This window comes from Ctenocephalides felis, unplaced genomic scaffold (genome assembly GCF_003426905.1).
Source record: "Ctenocephalides felis isolate EL2017-DRISC unplaced genomic scaffold, ASM342690v1 CF-g0.4_SCAFFOLD_01886, whole genome shotgun sequence".
Classification (NCBI taxonomy): Eukaryota; Metazoa; Arthropoda; class Insecta; order Siphonaptera; family Pulicidae; genus Ctenocephalides; species Ctenocephalides felis.
The window spans coordinates 117335002-117353033 of record NW_020538040.1 but is presented as its reverse complement, the minus strand read 5'-3'; the positions used below and the strand labels follow the sequence as shown (position 1 = coordinate 117353033).

General features: G+C 47.0%; 2 non-coding genes and 2 pseudogenes across 2 annotated transcripts; all 4 read left to right on the top strand.

Moving 5' to 3' along the window:
* Nucleotides 1–2925: 2925 nt before the first annotated feature.
* On the top strand, nt 2926–3080 carry LOC113378881. Its single transcript, XR_003367237.1, has one exon. It is a non-coding gene; the product is annotated as a 5.8S ribosomal RNA (ribosomal RNA).
* Nucleotides 3081–3407: 327 nt separating this feature from the next.
* Nucleotides 3408–9102, top strand: LOC113378972 (annotated as a pseudogene).
* A 1854-nt stretch (nt 9103–10956) lies between these two features.
* On the top strand, nt 10957–11111 carry LOC113378875. Its single transcript, XR_003367232.1, has one exon. It is a non-coding gene; the product is annotated as a 5.8S ribosomal RNA (ribosomal RNA).
* A 327-nt stretch (nt 11112–11438) lies between these two features.
* On the top strand, nt 11439–17724 carry LOC113378957 (annotated as a pseudogene).
* Nucleotides 17725–18032: the final 308 nt, after the last annotated feature.

The following is an 18032-nucleotide window of genomic DNA, read 5'->3' as shown; positions in this document are numbered from 1 at the left end:
AATAATGAATTCGCCCCGACGTTTTCAATCTAACGAAGGGTAAAGAGACTGTTTGAAATTAACTGGGTCTGCGGACCGCAAATTTCATGTACGGACCGCCGTTTCGACGGTTGTTAAAGGTCTAGCCTCTGTGTAAGCGCAGAATATATAAAATTTCACGTCGCGATGTAAACTGTTCGTCATGTCCAGGAATATCGTACGACTCAGATATATATATGTAAGAAAATTCGTTGTTTAAAAATATTCATCAAACTTTCCTATACAAAGTGTGGTCTCTCGGGTGACGCCGAGGGACATTTACCGCACTATGCTATTATATATATAGCACCCTGGTTGATCCTGCCAATAGTATATGCTTGTCTCAAAGATTAAGCCATGCATGTCTCAGTGCAAGCCCATTAAGGTGAAACCGCGAATGGCTCATTACATCATTTATGGTTCCTTAGATCGTACCCACATTACTTGGATAACTGTGGTAATTCTAAGGCTAATACATGCAAATAGAGTTTCGACCAGAGATGGAAGGAATGCTTTTATTAGATCAAAACCAATCGGTGGCAGGCTTGCCTTGCTCACCGTTTGACTTGGTGACTCTGATATCTTTGTGCCGATCGCACGGTCTAGTACCGGTGACGCATCTTTCAAATGTCTGCCTTATCAACTGTCGATGGTAGTTTCTGCGACTACCATGGTTGTTACGGGTAACGCCGAATCAGGGTTCGATTCCGAGAGGGAACCTGAGAAACGGCTACCACATCCAAGGAAGGCAGCAGGCGCGCAAATTACCCACTCCCGGCCACGGGGAGGTAGTGACGAAAAATAACGATACGGGACTCATCCGAGGCCCCGTAATCGGAATGAGTACACTTTAATCATTTAACGAGGATCTATTAGAGGACCAGTCTGGTGCCAGCAGTCGCGATAATTCCAGCTCTAATAGCGTATATTAAAGTTGTTGCGGTTAAAAAGCTCGTAGTTGAATCTGTGTTCCACACTGTCGGTTCACCGCTTGCGGTGTTCAACAGGCATGTCTGTGGGACGTCCTACCGGTGGGCTTAGCCCGTAAAAAGGCGGCCCAACTCAAAATCCTACCAAGGTGCTCTTCACCGAGTGTCGAGGTGGGCCAGTACGTTTACTTTGAACAAATTAGAGTGCTTAAAGCAGGCTCATTCGCCTGAATATTGTGTGCATGGAATAATGGAATAGGACCTCGGTTCTACTTGTTGGTTTTCGGAATTCCGAGGTAATGATTAATAGGGACAACTGGTGGCATTCGTATTGCGACGTTAGAGGTGAAATTCTTGCATCGTCGCAAGACGGACAGAAGCAAAAGCATTTGCCAAATGTGTTTTCATCAATCAAGAACGAAAGTTAGAGGTTCGAAGGCGATCAGATACCGCCCTAGTTCTAACCATAAACGATGCCAGCTAGCGATCCGCCGAAGTTCCTCCGATGACTCGGCGGGCAGCTTCCGGGAAACCAAAGCTTTTGGGTTCCGGGGGAAGTATGGTTGCAAAGCTGAAACTTAAAGGAATTGACGGAAGGGCACTACAAGGAGTGGAGCCTGCGGCTTAATTTGACTCAACACGGGAAACCTCACCAGGTCCAGACACCGGAAGGATTGACAGATTGAGAGCTCTTTCTTGATTCGGTGGGTGGTGGTGCATGGCCGTTCCTAGTTGCTGGAGTGATTTGTCTGGTTAATTCTGATAACGAACGAGACTCTAGCCTGCTAAATAGACGTACTTTCTGGTATCGCAAAGACCCTCCGCTTCGGCTTCGGTCGTTGTTGGTTGTGGTTCTCACTACCGGCGTACAAATATATCTTCTTAGAGGGACAGGCGACATTTAGTCGCACGAAATTGAGCAATAACAAGTCTGTGATGCCCTTAGATGTTCTGGGCCGCACGCGCGCTACACTGAAGAGAGCAGCAGGTTTTCCTTGGCCGAAAGGTCCAGGTAATCCGTTGAAGCCTTTTCGTACTAGGGATTGGGGCTTGCAATTCTTCCCCATAAACGAGGAATTCCTAGTAAGCGCGAGTCATAAGCTTGCGTTGATTATGTCTCTGCCCTTTGTACACACCGCCCGTCGCTACTACCGATTGAATTATTTAGTGAGGTCTTCGGACCGGTGCGCGGCAGCGTTTCGACATTGCCGATGTTGCTGGGAAGATAACCAAACTTGATTATTTAGAGGAAGTAAAAGTCGTAACAAGGTTTCCGTCATTAACGTACATTTACTATTAAGTGAATGAAACGTGTGCTATATGTCGCAATATAATGTTGCAGACTAAATGTTGTGCGCTCCCATAGTATAATATACTGTGGGCAAAAGCCTCTGGCAATGATCATTCGTTTCATTAACGTTTGACCGGAGCTAGTCGCAAAATATTGCACAGTGTGCAAATGCAGCGTGACGCGGTTTACAACCGCTTAGCGCTCTTATGCATTGTGTGAGAGCACTGCCATGTATATCTGCTCGGTATCGCCAGATGCCTGAGCGAATGACAAGGTTCGTTGTGAAAACGGCGTTCTTTTTGAATATTATACTTTAAACGCATAGCTCAATCAATTCTTTGGGCGCTAGATGAAAGTCTAGTGTTTTAAAGTCGATTGTAGTAAACGCTTGCGTTAGTATTCTATATACTCTGCACATTTTATTCAAATTGTGCGAATTTGAACAATCGCTTCATTGCGTTGTTTTAAGAAAATGAAAATCAGCGAAAGCAGATTTTTCAATCTCACACACAGTGAAATATTCATATTTCAATTTTGAAACGAGATTTTGTATCTCGGACCGAAACGCGAAAGCTTTACGGTGTACTAATTGTAACCATAATAACCATACTAGTTTCAGAATCGCCCGAGTTATCTTAAACGATTTCGAGGGAATCACGATCGAAACATGTATAATATATATAAAATCACCCTGAACGGTAGATCACTTGGCTCGTGGGTCGATGAAGAATGCAGCTAATTGCGCGTCGACATGTGAACTGCAGGATACATGAACATTGACATTTCGAACGCACATTGCGGTCCTCGGATACTGTTCCCGGACCACCTCTGGCTGAGAGTCGTATAACATTACCAGACTGCCGCTCGCTTTAAACGGCTTGCCAGCGAATGATGGAGTTTCGCGTATATGCGTGCTCTTAAATAATTCACTCAACGTGTGGGCCAGTCCACTTTGCAACATCGGACATTTCCGTTCGTTGACGTTCTGTGGGATTACGGCGGGTTGTGTGTCCTAGAGATTTTATATTCTTGCGACCCTCCCGATAACCGGAAACCCGAACTCTTCGAAATGCGGTTTCGTTCCGGCAAATTTGGACGATTCAAAGGTTCCTCGTCGATTTTGTGTGCGCTTGCTTACTAACGTTTGCGAGCACATCATAATCATAATACGACCTCAGAGCAGATAAGATTACCCGCTGAATTTAAGCATATTACTAAGCGGTGGAAAAGAAACTAACTAGGATTCCCTTAGTAGCGGCGAGCGAACAGGGAAGAGCCCAGCACTAAATCCCGCGGCCGGAGACGGACGCTGGGAAATGTAGTGTTAGGGAGGATCCGATTATCTCGGTGCGTTGCGGCGAGTTCAAGTCTATCTTGAATGGGGCCATTTACCCATAGAGGGTGCCAGGCCCGTAGCGACTCTTCAGAGTCGAGTTGCTTGAGAGTGCAGCTCTAAATGGGTGGTAAACTCCATCTAAGGCTAAATATGACCACGAGACCGATAGCGAACAAGTACCGTAAGGGAAAGTTGAAAAGAACTTTGAAGAGAGAGTTTAAGAGTACGTGAAACCGTTCAGGGGTAAACCTGAGAAACCCAAAAGATCGAAAGGAGAGATTCAATGTTATAGTTGTCTTCCATTTAGTGGCGTGCGATTGACCGGGATTCGTCCCGCGATACGCCGTCGGTTTATGTGTCAGGCGGCGTTGGCATGCACTTCTCTCTCAGTAGGACGTCGCGACCCGTTTGGTGTCGATCTACGACCGCGGCGGTAGCCTGTCACGAATTTATTCGCGCCAGACCCCGCGTGCTCCGGCCGACTGCCAGACGGTATAAATGATATGGTATAGGGTCGCTTTTAAGCCTTCGGCCCGTTGCAAGCACGGACGGTTATTGCCGCCTCGAGCTGTTAGCTACCGTGTTCTCGAACGGACTCTATTACCGGTCAGCGATGCTATTGCTTTGGGTACTTTCAGGACCCGTCTTGAAACACGGACCAAGGAGTCTAGCATGTGCGCGAGTCATTGGGAAATACAAAACCTAAAGGCGCAATGAACGTAAAGGTTTGCTTAAGTAAACTGAGGGATGACGGACCGCATCTACGGATGCGTGCTTGCAATCCCGAGGCGTCTCACTCTCATTGCGAGAAGAGACGCACTCAGAGCGTACACGCTAGGACCCGAAAGATGGTGAACTATGCCCGGTCAGGTCGAAGTCAGGGGAAACCCTGATGGAGGACCGTAGCGATTCTGACGTGCAAATCGATCGTCAGAACTGGGTATAGGGGCGAAAGACTAATCGAACCATCTAGTAGCTGGTTCCCTCCGAAGTTTCCCTCAGGATAGCTGGCATTCGATGAGCGAGTCTCATCCGGTAAAGCAAATGATTAGAGGCCTTGGGGCCGAAACGACCTCAACCTATTCTCAAACTTCAAATGGGTGAGATCTCTGGCTTGCTTGAATAGTGAAGCCAGAGATTTGGATCAGAGTGCCTAGTGGGCCATTTTTGGTAAGCAGAACTGGCGCTGTGGGATGAACCAAACGCCGAGTTAAGGCGCCTAAACGACGCTAATGGGATACCATGAAAGGCGTTGGTTGCTTAAGACAGCAGGACGGCGGCCATGGAAGTTGGAATCCGCTAAGGAGTGTGTAACAACTCACCTGCCGAAGCAACTAGCCCTGAAAATGGATGGCGCTGAAGCGTCGTGCCTATACTCGGCCGCCAGGGCATGAGAAACGTTCATAATAGTTCGTTTTGACGCCCTGGTGAGTAGGAGGGTCGCGGTGGTGTGCGCAGAAGGGTTTGGGCGTAAGCCTGCCTGGAACCGCCATCGGTGCAGATCTTGGTGGTAGTAGCAAATACTCCAGTGAGGCCCTGGAGCACTGACGTGGAGAAGGGTTTCGTGTGAACAGCCGTTGCACACGAGTCAGTCGATCCTAAGCACCAGGAGAAATCCTATGTTGATGTTGGTGTATTTTATTTTGAATAAAATTTCACACCCATCGGGCGAAAGGGAATCCGGTTCCTATTCCGGAACCCGGCAGCGGAACCGTTTACAAGTCGGGCCCTCGCAAGAGAGTTTGTCGGGGTAACCCAAAATGACCTGGAGGCGCCGTCGGGAAATACGGGAAAAGTTTTCTTTTCTGTATGAGCGTTCGAGTTCCCTGGAATCCACTAGAAGGGAGATAGGGTTTGGAACGCGAAGAGCACCGCTGTTGCGGCGGTGTCCGTATCTTCCCCTCGGACCTTGAAAATCCAGGAGAGGGCCACGGTAGGTGTCGCGCCGGTTCGTACCCATATCCGCAGCAGGTCTCCAAGGTGAAGAGCCTCTAGTCTAGTCGGCAAATTGGATCCGTAACTTCGGAATAAGGATTGGCTCTAAGGATCGGGGCGTGCTGGGCTTGGTTGGGAAGCGGGCGTAGGCCGATGTGCCGGGCCTGGGCGAGGTGAAATTGTCCTTGTGACTTAGATCCGAGCTCGGTCCCGTGTCTAGGCCTCCCGCGGATCTTTCTTGCTGCGAGGTTTCTGTGCCGGCTTTGGTCGGTCAGTCGTACTCTTCGGCCGCCATTCAACGGTCAGCTCAGAACTGGCACGGACTAGGAGAATCCGACTGTCTAATTAAAACAAAGCATTGCGATGGCCCTAGCGGGTGTTGACGCAATGTGATTTCTGCCCAGTGCTCTGAATGTCAACATGAAGAAATTCAAGCAATCGCGGGTAAACGGCGGGAGTAACTATGACTCTCTTAAGTGGCAGCGTCAGTAAAGGGATTGCAGACATTACTCAGTCATGCTGAGAATTTTCTCGCAAGTTGTGGCCTGAGGATTAACACCAACAAGTCCTTTACGGTAGCGATTAAGAACGTGCCGCACGTGAAGAAGTCATTTGTCGATAATGATATTATCTTCAAATGTGGGACGCAAACACTACCTGCAAAGTCAAGGGTCGACGGCTGGACTTACTTGGGGGTGGAATTCACTCCCGAGGGTGCCAATATTGGTGATCTTAAAGCGAAACTCCAGTCAACTATTGAAAAAATAACCAAAGCACCATTGAAACCACAACAACGGTTATTTGCGCTAAAAACCATTGGCATTCCTAAGTTAATGCATCAATTAACATTAGGTAATGCCAAACTAGGGTTTCTGAAGTCGCTCGATGGTGCAGTCAGAAAGGCAATTCGTTCATGGCTGCGGCTACCTAATGATATTACTAATTTATATTTTTATGCAAATAGTAAAGATGGGGGCATATCTTTCCTATCATTAAGGTGGTTAGTTCCTCTTAGGAGGAAAAATAGACTGGTTAAGCTGAACTGGGGTGAATCCAGCTTCCACCAACTGGAGATTGAAAAGTGTGATAAGAAACTAATGGAGAATAACATCGTCCTTGCCTCTCAGGAGCAACTGGATAAACGATGGGCTCGGCTACTGCACAAGTCAGTGGACGGATCCCCATTGGTAAAATCATCCAAAGTACCATCACAACACCGGTGGGTGACTGAAGGCATCAAGTTCCTGACAGGGAAAGATTACGTGAATTGCATTAAGTTCAGAATTAATGCAATGCCTACGAGATCCCGAACAACTAGAGGTAGAACAGAGGACAGGAATTGTAGGGCCGGTTGTAATGCTCCAGAGACGCTAGACCACGTCCTACAAACTTGTCACCGTAGCCATCGTCAACGTATAGAACGACACAATGCAGTCTGTAACTACGTCAAACGAGCGTTGGAGAAATCACACTCTCGTGTTGATTGGGAGCCTACCTTCAAAACACCTGAAGGCACTCGAAAACCGGATTTGATCGCGTCACAGGCTCAGAAAGCAATTGTACTGGACGCCCAAATTGTAGGAAGCTCTACTAATATGGCCGGAGCCCACAGACGGAAGATCGAACATTATAAAAATCTGGAGGACGTAGTGAAACAGAAATACAATGTGTCAACAGTGGTTTACAACACGATTACCCTTAACATCAGGGGTGTCTGGCACGAGGAATCGGCTAATTTTCTAGTGTCGGAGAAGATATTAAATAAGAATGAATTGAAGATAATCTCTACTAGAGCGATAATCGGAGGACTAAACGGATTTGCGAAATGGTCAAAAACAACGACTACAAGACACGAGCTACAAGGAATCGGATGACCACCTGAATTGCACGCGTGCTGCCTGCGCTCAACATCCCCCAGGCACAATACTAGGAGTTAGGTTTAGTGGGTGTTGCCTTCGGGCCGAGTCCCACACTATTGGTCAACTTGGCGACCATTGTGCATAAATGTATTCCCCTCCTAGCCAAAAAAAAAATAAATAAATAAAATAGCCAAATGCCTCGTCATCTAACTAGTGACGCGCATTATAGGATTAACGAGATTCCCACTGTCCCTATCTACTATCATCAAGGCGTGCCGTACCACCGCAACAAATGCATTACAAACAATAAGTGGCAAAATGCCACTAGACCTAGAGATTATACAACAAGGCATCATAAACCTTGTAAAAAGAAATGAGAAAATTAGCTGGAACAATTATAATTTCAATCCAATAGCGAACCCAAGCAGGGAAACCCTCAATCTAGAGGTTAAAATGATAAATGAAGCAATAAAGCTGGAATGGCAGAAAAGATGGGAATTGGCAAATACGGGTAGGATAACCTACGGTTTCATTGGCGATATTACATACGCTACAAGGAACAAGTGGTTTAAACCCAGCAGAGAGTGCGTGTATATTCTGACCGGATACGGTCCGTTTAGGCACACACTTTACACAAGGGCCGCCACAGAAGACGACAAATGTCCCTTCTGTGGAGAAATCGAGACAAGCACGCACATGCTGGTCATGTGCGACAGATATGATGAATTAAGAAGGCAAAGCCTCTTTGAAATAGCAGGGAAAACAAACCTTGATGTGTACCTGGAAACCAAAGCCAATTATCTGGGGCTTGTTGCTTTTGCAGCACGAGCCATTAAAACCAGAAATGAAGTTCAAAACCAAAGCTAAAACCTATAATCCAAACTAAAGCTAGAAATGCAGGACCGCCTCTACGTGGTTAGGGATGGAAACGTCAGCCCACTGACGGCCAAAGGTCCTGCACAACACCCACAAATATGATATTTAAATTTGAGAAATAAGCAATTATTAAGTAGACGCTAAATAGCAATGAGTAAAAGCTCGAGCTATATGGAATAAGAATAAATAATGAATGAATGTCCCTATCTACTTTCTAGCGAAACCACTGCCAAGGAAACGGGCTTGGAAAAATTAGCGGGGAAAGAAGACCCTGTTGAGCTTGACTCTAGTCTGGCATTGTAAGGAGACATGTAAGGTGTAGCATAAGTGGGAGATAGTAATATCGTCGGTGAAATACCACTATTTTCATCGTTTCTTTACTTACTCGATTAGGCGGAAAGCGTGCGTCGAAAACTTGCGTTCCGACTGTCACGGTTTTCTAGAGCCAAGCGCATAAGAGTGGTGTGAGCCATTGCGCCGATTGCCAACAATACTCTAGCGTGATCCGATTCGAGGAAACTGCTAGGCGGGGAGTTTGACTGGGGCGGTACATCTGTCAAATAATAACGCAGGTATCCTAAGGCCAGCTCAGCGAGGACAGAAACCTCGCGTAGAGCAAAAGGGCAAATGCTGGCTTGATCCCGTTGTTTAGTGTGCACAGGGACTGCGAAAGCATGGCCTATCGATCCTTTTGGCTTGAAGAGTTTTCAGCAAGAGGTGTCAGAAAAGTTACCACAGGGATAACTGGCTTGTGGCAGCCAAGCGTTCATAGCGACGTTGCTTTTTGATTTTTCGATGTGTTCAACAGGCATGTCTGTGGGACGTCCTACCGGTGGGCTTAGCCCGTAAAAAGGCGGCCCAACTCAAAATCCTACCAAAGGTGCTCTTCACCGAGTGTCGAGGTGGGCCGGTACGTTTACTTTGAACAAATTAGAGTGCTTAAAGCAAGCTCATTCGCCTGAATATTGTGTGCATGGAATAATGGAATAGGACCTTGGTTCTATTTTGTTGGTTTTCGGAATTCCGAGGTAATGATTAATAGGGACAACTGGGGGCATTCTTATTGCGACGTTAGAGGTGAAATTCTTGGATCGTCGCAAGACGGACAGAAGCGAAAGCATTTGCCAAATGTGTTTTCATCAATCAAGAACGAAAGTTAGAGGTTCGAAGGCGATCAGATACCGCCCTAGTTCTAACCATAAACGATGCCAGCTAGCGATCCGCCGAAGTTCCTCCGATGACTCGGCGGGCAGCTTCCGGGAAACCAAAGCTTTTGGGTTCCGGGGGAAGTATGGTTGCAAAGCTGAAACTTAAAGGAATTGACGGAAGGGCACCAGAAGGAGTGGAGCCTGCGACCTAATTTGACTCAACACGGGAAACCTCACCAGGTCCAGACACCGGAAGGATTGACAGATTGAGAGCTCTTTCTTGATTCGGTGGGTGGTGGTGCATGGCCGTTCTTTGTTGGTGGAGTGATTTGTCAGGTTAATTCTGATAACGAACGAGACTCTAGCCTGCTAAATAGACGTACTTTCTGGTATCGCAAAGACCCTTCGCTTCGGCTTCGGTCGTTGTTGGTTGTGGTTCTCACTACCGGCGCACAAATATATCTTCTTAGAGGGACAGGCGACATTTAGTCGCACGAAATTGAGCAATAACAGGTCTGTGATGCCCTTAGATGTTCTGGGCCGCACGCGCGCTACACTGAAGAGAGCAGCAGGTTTTCCTTGGCCGAAAGGTCCAGGTAATCCGTTGAAGCCTTTTTGTACTAGGGATTGGGGCTTGCAATTCTTCCCCATGAACGAGGAATTCCTAGTAAGCGCGAGTCATAAGCTTGCGTTGATTATGTCCCTGCCCTTTGTACACACCGCCCGTCGCTACTACCGATTGAATTATTTAGTGAGGTCTTCGGACCGGTGCGCGGCAGCGTTTCGACATTGCCGATGTTGCTGGGAAGATAACCAAACTTGATTATTTAGAGGAAGTAAAAGTCGTAACAAGGTTTCCGTCATTAACGTACATTTACTATTAAGTGAATGAAACGTGTGCTATATGTCGCAATATAATGTTGCAGAGTAAATGTTGTGCGCTCCCATAGTATAATATACTGTAGGCAAAAGCCTCTGGCAATGATCATTCGTTTCATTAACGCTTGACCGGAGCTAGTCGCAAAATATTGCGCAGTGTGCAAAAGCAGCGTGACGCGGTTTACAACCGCTTAGCGCTCTTATGCATTGTGTGAGAGCACTGCCATGTATATCTGCTCGGTATCGCCAGATGCCTGAGCGAATGATAAGGTTCGTTGTGAAAACGGCGTTCTTTTTGAATATTATACTTTAAACGCATAGCTCAATTAATTCTTTGGGCGCTAGATGAAAGTCTAGTGTTTTAAAGTCGATTGTACTAAACGCTTGCGTTAGTATTCTATATACTCTGCACATTTTATTCAAATTGTGCGAATTTGAACATTCGCTTCATTGCGTTGTTTTAAGAAAATGAAAAATCAGCGAAAGCAGATTTTTCAATCTCACACATAGTGAAATATTCATATTTCAATTTTGAAACGAGATTTTGTATCTCGGACCGAAACGCGAAAGCTTTACGGTGTACTAATTGTAACCATAATAACCATACTAGTTTCAGAATCGCCCGAGTTATCTTAAACGATTTCGAGGGAATCACGATCGAAACATGTATAAATATATATAAAATTACCCTGAACGGTGGATCACTTGGCTCGTGGGTCGATGAAGAACGCAGCTAATTGCGCGTCGACATGTGAACTGCAGGATACATGAACTTTGACATTTCGAACGCACATTGCGGTCCTCGGATACTGTTCCCGGACCACCTCCGGCTGAGAGTCGTATAACATTACCAGACTGCCGCTTGCTTTAAGCGGCTTGCCGGCGAATGATGGAGTTTCGCGTATATGCGTGCTCTTAAATAATTCACTCAACGTGTGAGCCAGTCCACTTTGCAACATCGGACATTTCCGTTCGTTGACGTTCTATGGTAATACGGCGGGTTGTGTGTCCTAGAGATTTTATATTCTTGCGACCCTCCCGATAACCGGAAACCCGAACTCTTCGAAATGCGGTTTCGTTCCGGCAAATTTGGACGATTCAAAGGTTCCTCGTCGATTTTGTGTGCGCTTGCTTACTAACGTTTGCGAGCACATCATAATCATAATACGACCTCAGAGCAGATGAGATTACCCGCTGAATTTAAGCATATTACTAAGCGGTGGAAAAGAAACTAACTAGGATTCTCTTAGTAGCGGCGAGCGAACAGGGAAGAGCCCAGCACTAAATCCCACGGCCGGAGACGGACGCTGGGAAATGTAGTGTTAGGGAGGATCCGATTATCTCGGTGCGTTGCGGCGAGTTCAAGTCCATCTTGAATGGGGCCATTTACCCATAGAGGGTGCCAGGCCCGTAGCGACCGTTGCGCGTATCGAGAGGATCTCTCTTCAGAGTCGAGTTGCTTGAGAGTGCAGCTCTAAATGGGTGGTAAACTCCATCTAAGGCTAAATATGACCACGAGACCGATAGCGAACAAGTACAAGTACATGAGGGAAAGTTGAAAAGAACTTTGAAGAGAGAGTTTAAGAGTACGTGAAACCGTTCAGGGGTAAACCTGAGAAACCCGAAAGATCGAAAGGAGAGATTCAATGTTATAGTTGTCTTCCATTTAGTGGCGTGCGATTGACCGGGATTCGTCCCGCGATACGCCGTCGGTTTATGTGTCAGGCGGCGTTGGCATGCACTTCTCTCTCAGTAGGACGTCGCGACCCGTTTGGTGTCGATCTACGACCGCGGCGGTAGCCTGTCACGAATTTATTCGCGCCAGACCCCGCGTGCTCCGGCCGACTGCCAGACGGTATAAATGATATGGTATAGGGTCGCTTTTAAACGTTCGGCCGGTTGCAAGCACGGACGGTTATTGGGCGTCGGACCTAGTCCGGCATCGATGCCGCCTCGAGCTGTTAGCTACCGTGTTCTCGAACGGACTCTATTACCGGTCAGCGATGCTATTGCTTTGGGTACTTTCAGGACCCGTCTTGAAACACGGACCAAGGAGTCTAGCATGTGCGCGAGTCATTGGGAAATACAAAACCTAAAGGCGCAATGAACGTAAAGGTTTGCTTAAGTAAACTGAGGGATGACGGACCGCATCTACGGATGCGTGCTTGCAATCCCGAGGCGTCTCACTCTCATTGCGAGAAGAGACGCACTCAGAGCGTACACGCTAGGACCCGAAAGATGGTAAACTATGCCCGGTCAGGTCGAAGTCAGGGGAAACCCTGATGGAGGACCGTAGCGATTCTGACGAGCAAATCGATCGTCGGAACTGGGTATAGGGGCGAAAGACTAATCGAACCATCTAGTAGCTGGTTCCCTCCGAAGTTTCCCTCAGGATAGCTGGCAATCGATGAGCGAGTCTCATCCGGTAAAGCGAATGATTAGAGGCCTTGGGGCCGAAACGACCTCAACCTATTCTCAAACTTCAAATGGGTGAGATCTCTGACTTGCTTGAATAGTGAAGCCAGAGATTTGGATCAGAGTGCCTAGTGGGCCATTTTTGGTAAGCAGAACTGGCGCTGTGGGATGAACGAAACGCCGAGTTAAGGCGCCTAAACGACGCTAATGGGATACCATGAAAGGCGTTGGTTGCTTAAGACAGCAGGACGGTGGCCATGGAAGTTGGAATCCGCTAAGGAGTGTGTAACAACTCACCTGCCGAAGCAACTAGCCCTGAAAATGGATGGCGCTGAAGCGTCGTGCCTATACTCGGCCGCCAGGGCATGAGAAACGTTCATAATAGTTCGTTTTGACGCCCTGGTGAGTAGGAGGGTCGCGGTGGTGTGCGCAGAAGGGTTTGGGCGTAAGCCTGCCTGGAGCCGCCATCGGTGCAGATCTTGGTGGTAGTAGCAAATACTCCAGCGAGGCCCTGGAGCACTGACGTGGAGAAGGGTTTTGTGTGAACAGCCGTTGCACACGAGTCAGTCGATCCTAAGCCCCAGGAGAAATCCTATGTTGATGTTGGTGTATTTTATTTTGAATAAAATTTCACACCTATCGGGCGAAAGGGAATCCGGTTCCTATTCCGGAACCCGGCAGCGGAACCGTTAACAAGTCGGGCCCTCGCAAGAGAGTTTGTCGGGGTAACCCAAAATGACCTGGAGACGCCGTCGGGAAATACGGGAAGAGTTTTCTTTTCTGTATGAGCGTTCGAGTTCCCTGGAATCCTCTAGAAGGGAGATAGGGTTTGGAACGCGAAGAGCACCGCTGTTGCGGCGGTGTCCGTATCTTCCCCTCGGACCTTGAAAATCCAGGAGAGGGCTACGGTAGGTGTCGCGCCGGTTCGTACCCATATCCGCAGCAGGTCTTCAAGGTGAAGAGCCTCTAGTCGATAGATAAATGTAGGTAAGAGAAGTCGGCAAATTGGATCCGTAACTTTGGGATAAGGATTGGCTCTGAGGATCGGGGCGTGCCGGGCTTGGTTGGGAAGCGGGCGTAGGCCGATGTGCCGGGCCTGGGCGAGGTGAAATTGTCCTTGTGACTTAGATCCGAGCTCGGTCCCGTGTCTAGGCCTCCCGCGGATCTTTCTTGCTGCGAGGTTTCTGTGCCGGCTTTGGTCGGTCAGTCGTACTCTTCGGCCGCCATTCAACGGTCAGCTCAGAACTGGCACGGACTAGGAAAATTCGACTGTCTAATTAAAACAAAGCATTGCGATGGCCCTAGCGGGTGTTGACGCAATGTGATTTCTGCCCAGTGCTCTGAATGTCAACGTGAAGAAATTCAAGCAATCGCGGGTGAACGGCGGGAGTAACTATGACTCTCTTAAGTGGCAGCGTCAGTAAAGGGATTGCAGACATTACTCAGTCATGCTGAGAATTTTCTCGCAAGTTGTGGCCTGAGGATTAACACCAACAAGTCCTTTACGGTAGCGATTAAGAACGTGCCGCACGTGAAGAAGTCATTTGTCGATAATGATATTTTCTTCAAATGTGGGACGCAAACACTACCTGCAAAGTCAAGGGTCGACGGCTGGACTTACTTGGGGGTAGAATTCACTCCCGAGGGTGCCAATATTGGTGATCTTAAAGCGAAACTCCAGTCAACTATTGAAAAAATAACCAAAGCACCATTGAAACCACAACAACGGTTATTTGCGCTAAGAACCATTGGCATTCCTAAGTTAATGCATCAATTAACATTAGGTAATGCCAAACTAGGGTTTTTGAAGTCGCTCGATGATGCAGTCAGAAAGGCAGTTCGTTCATGGCTGCGACTACCTAATGATATTACTAATTCATATTTTTATGCAAATAGTAAAGATGGGGGCCTATCTTTCCTATCATTAAGGTGGTTAGTTCCTCTTAGGAGGAAAAATAGACTGGTTAAGCTGAACTGGGGTGAATCCAGCTTTCACCAACTGGAGATTGAAAAGTGTGACAAGAAACTAATGGAGAATAACATCGTCCTTGCCTCTCAGGAGCAACTGGATGAACGATGGGCTCGGCTACTGCACAAGTCAGTGGACGGATCCCCATTGGTAAAATCATCCAAAGTACCATCACAACACCGGTGGGTGACTGAAGGCAACAAGTTCCTGACAGGGAAAGATTACGTGAATTGCATTAAGTTCAGAATTAATGCAATGCCTACGAGATCCCAAACAACTAGAGGTAGAACAGAGGACAGGAACTGTAGGGCCGGTTGTAATGCTCCAGAGACGCTAGACCACGTCCTACAAACTTGTCACCGTAGCCATCGTCAACGTATAGAACGACACAATGCAGTCTGTAACTACGTCCAACGAGCGTTGGAGAAATCACACTCTCGTGTTGATTGGGAGCCTACCTTCAAAACGCCTGAAGGCACTCGAAAACCGGATTTGATCGCGTCACAGGCTCAGAAAGCAATTGTACTGGACGCCCAAATTGTAGGAAGCTCTACTAATATGGCCGGAGCCCACAGACGGAAGATCGAACATTATAAAAATCTGGAGGACGTAGTGAAACTGAAATACAATGTGTCAACAGTGGTTTACAACACGATTACCCTTAACATCAGGGGTGTCTGGCACGAGGAATCGGCTAATTTTCTAGTGTCGGAGAAGATATTAAATAAGAATGAATTGAAGGTAATCTCTACTAGAGCGATAATCGGAGGACTAAACGGATTTGCGAAATGGTCAAAAACAACGACTACAAGACACGAGCCACAAGGAATCGGATGACCACCTGAATTGCACGCGTGTTGCCTGCGCTTAACATCCCCCAGGCATAATACTAGGAGTTAGGTTTAGTGGGTATTGCCTTCGGGCCGAGTCCTACACTATTGGTCAACCTGGCGACCATTGTGCATAAATGTATTCCCCTCCTAGCCAAAAAAAAAAAAAAAAAAAAAATAGCCAAATGCCTCGTCATCTAACTAGTGACGCGCATTATAGGATTAACGAGATTCCCACTGTCCCTATCTACTATCACCAAGGCGTGCCGTACCACCGCAACAAATGCATTACAAACAATAAGTGGCAAAATGCTACTAGACCTAGAGATTACACAACAAGGCATCATAAACCTTGTAAAAAGAAATGAGAAAATTAGCTGGAACAATTATAATTTCAATCCAATAGCGAACCCAAGCAGGGAAACCCTCAATCTAGAGGTTAAAATGATAAATGAAGCAATAAAGCTGGAATGGCAGAAAAGATGGGAATTGGCAAATACGGGTAGGATAACCTACGGTTTCATTGGCGATATTACATACGCTACAAGAAACAAGTGGTTTAAACCCAGCAGAGAGTGCGTGTGTATTCTGACCGGATACGGTCCGTTTAGGCACACACTTTACACAAGGGGCGCCACAGAAGACGACAAATGTCCCTTCTGTGGAGAAATCGAGACAAGCACGCACATGCTGGTCATGTGCGACAGATATGATGAATTAAGAAGACAAAGCCTCTTTGAAATAGCAGGGAACACAAACCTTGATGTGTACCTGGAAACCAAAGCCAATTACCTGGGGCTTGTTGCTTTTGCAGCACGAGCCATTAAAACCAGAAATGAAGTACAAAACCAAAGCTAAAACCTATAATCCAAACTAAAGCTAGAAATGCAGGACCGCCTCTACGTGGTTAGGGATGGAAACGTTAGCCCACTGACGGCCAAAGGTCCTGCACAACACCCACAAATATAATATTTAAATTTGAGAAATAAACAATTATTAAGTAGACGCTAAATAGCAATGAGTAAAAGCTCGAGCTATATGGAATAAGAATAAATAATGAATGAATATCCCTATCTACTTTCTAGCGAAACCACTGCCAAGGAAACGGGCTTGGAAAAATTAGCGGGGAAAGAAGACCCTGTTGAGCTTGACTCTAGTCTGGCATTGTAAGGAGACATGTAAGGTGTAGCATAAGTGGGAGATAGTAATATCGTCGGTGAAATACCACTACTTTCATCGTTTCTTTACTTACTCGATTAGGCGGAAAGCGTGCGTCGAAAACTTGCGTTCCGACTGTCACGGTTTTCTAGAGCCAAGCGCATAAGAGTGGTGTGAGCCATTGCGCCGATCGCCAACAATACTCTAGCGTGATCCGATTCGAGGAAACTGCTAGGCGGGGAGTTTGACTGGGGCGGTACATCTGTCAAATAATAACGCAGGTGTCCTAAGGCCAGCTCAGCGAGGACAGAAACCTCGCGTAGAGCAAAAGGGCAAATGCTGGCTTGATCCCGTTGTTCAGTGTGCACAGGGACTGCGAAAGCATGGCCTATCGATCCTTTTGGCTTGAAGAGTTTTCAGCAAGAGGTGTCAGAAAAGTTACCACAGGGATAACTGGCTTGTGGCAGCCAAGCGTTCATAGCGACGTTGCTCTTTGATCTTTCGATGTCGGCTCTTCCTATCATTGCGAAGCAGAATTCGCCAAGCGTTGGATTCTTCACCCACAAATAGGGAACGTGAGCTGGGTTTAGACAGTCGTGAGACAGGTTAGTTTTACCCTACTGATGAATCGTCGTTGCGATAGTAATCCTGCTCAGTACGAGAGGAACCGCAGGTTCGGACATTTGGTTCACGCACTCGGTCGAGCGGCCGGCGGTGCGAAGCTACCATCCGTGGGATTATGCCTGAACGCCTCTAAGGCCGTATCCTTTCTAGACAAAGTAAGCAACGATATCTCTAAGAGTCTCGTGAGTCGAAAGGCTCAATACAATGTGATTTATTAGGTATTCGGCACACGCCGTTTATCGCACGAGCCATTTTTAGCCGAATGAGGCGCTGGACAGGGGCGATATCCGTCCGTTATATCTGTCTTGCCTATAGCGGCCGATCATGGGTCACTAGTTCGATGTAGAGACTCGGAATCGTTTGTAAACGACTTAGGTACCTGGCGGGGTGTTGTACTCGGCAGAGCAGTTACCACGCTGCGATCCGTTGAGACTCAGCCCTTGGCTTGGGGATTTGTCATGTTGGCTTGACGTCACCCCACGCTATTAGAGCATAAGCCTTAAGCCGTCGCATTGCAGCATGCCACAATCAGTAGGCTTGACAGTCGAAAACTTGTACATGCTGTACATGTGACACTTCTTCGGTATCTACCTAGCTATTTTGTACAACGTGCGTGAGTCAGCACGTAAATCAAAACTTATCGACAAATTCCAATACTAGAAATATTCATTATTTCTTTCAATAACCATAATGTCAAGAGAATAAATATAAATATTTTGTAAGTTTACGAAATATATGTTTTTAAGAGAAACTTTTCATAATTTT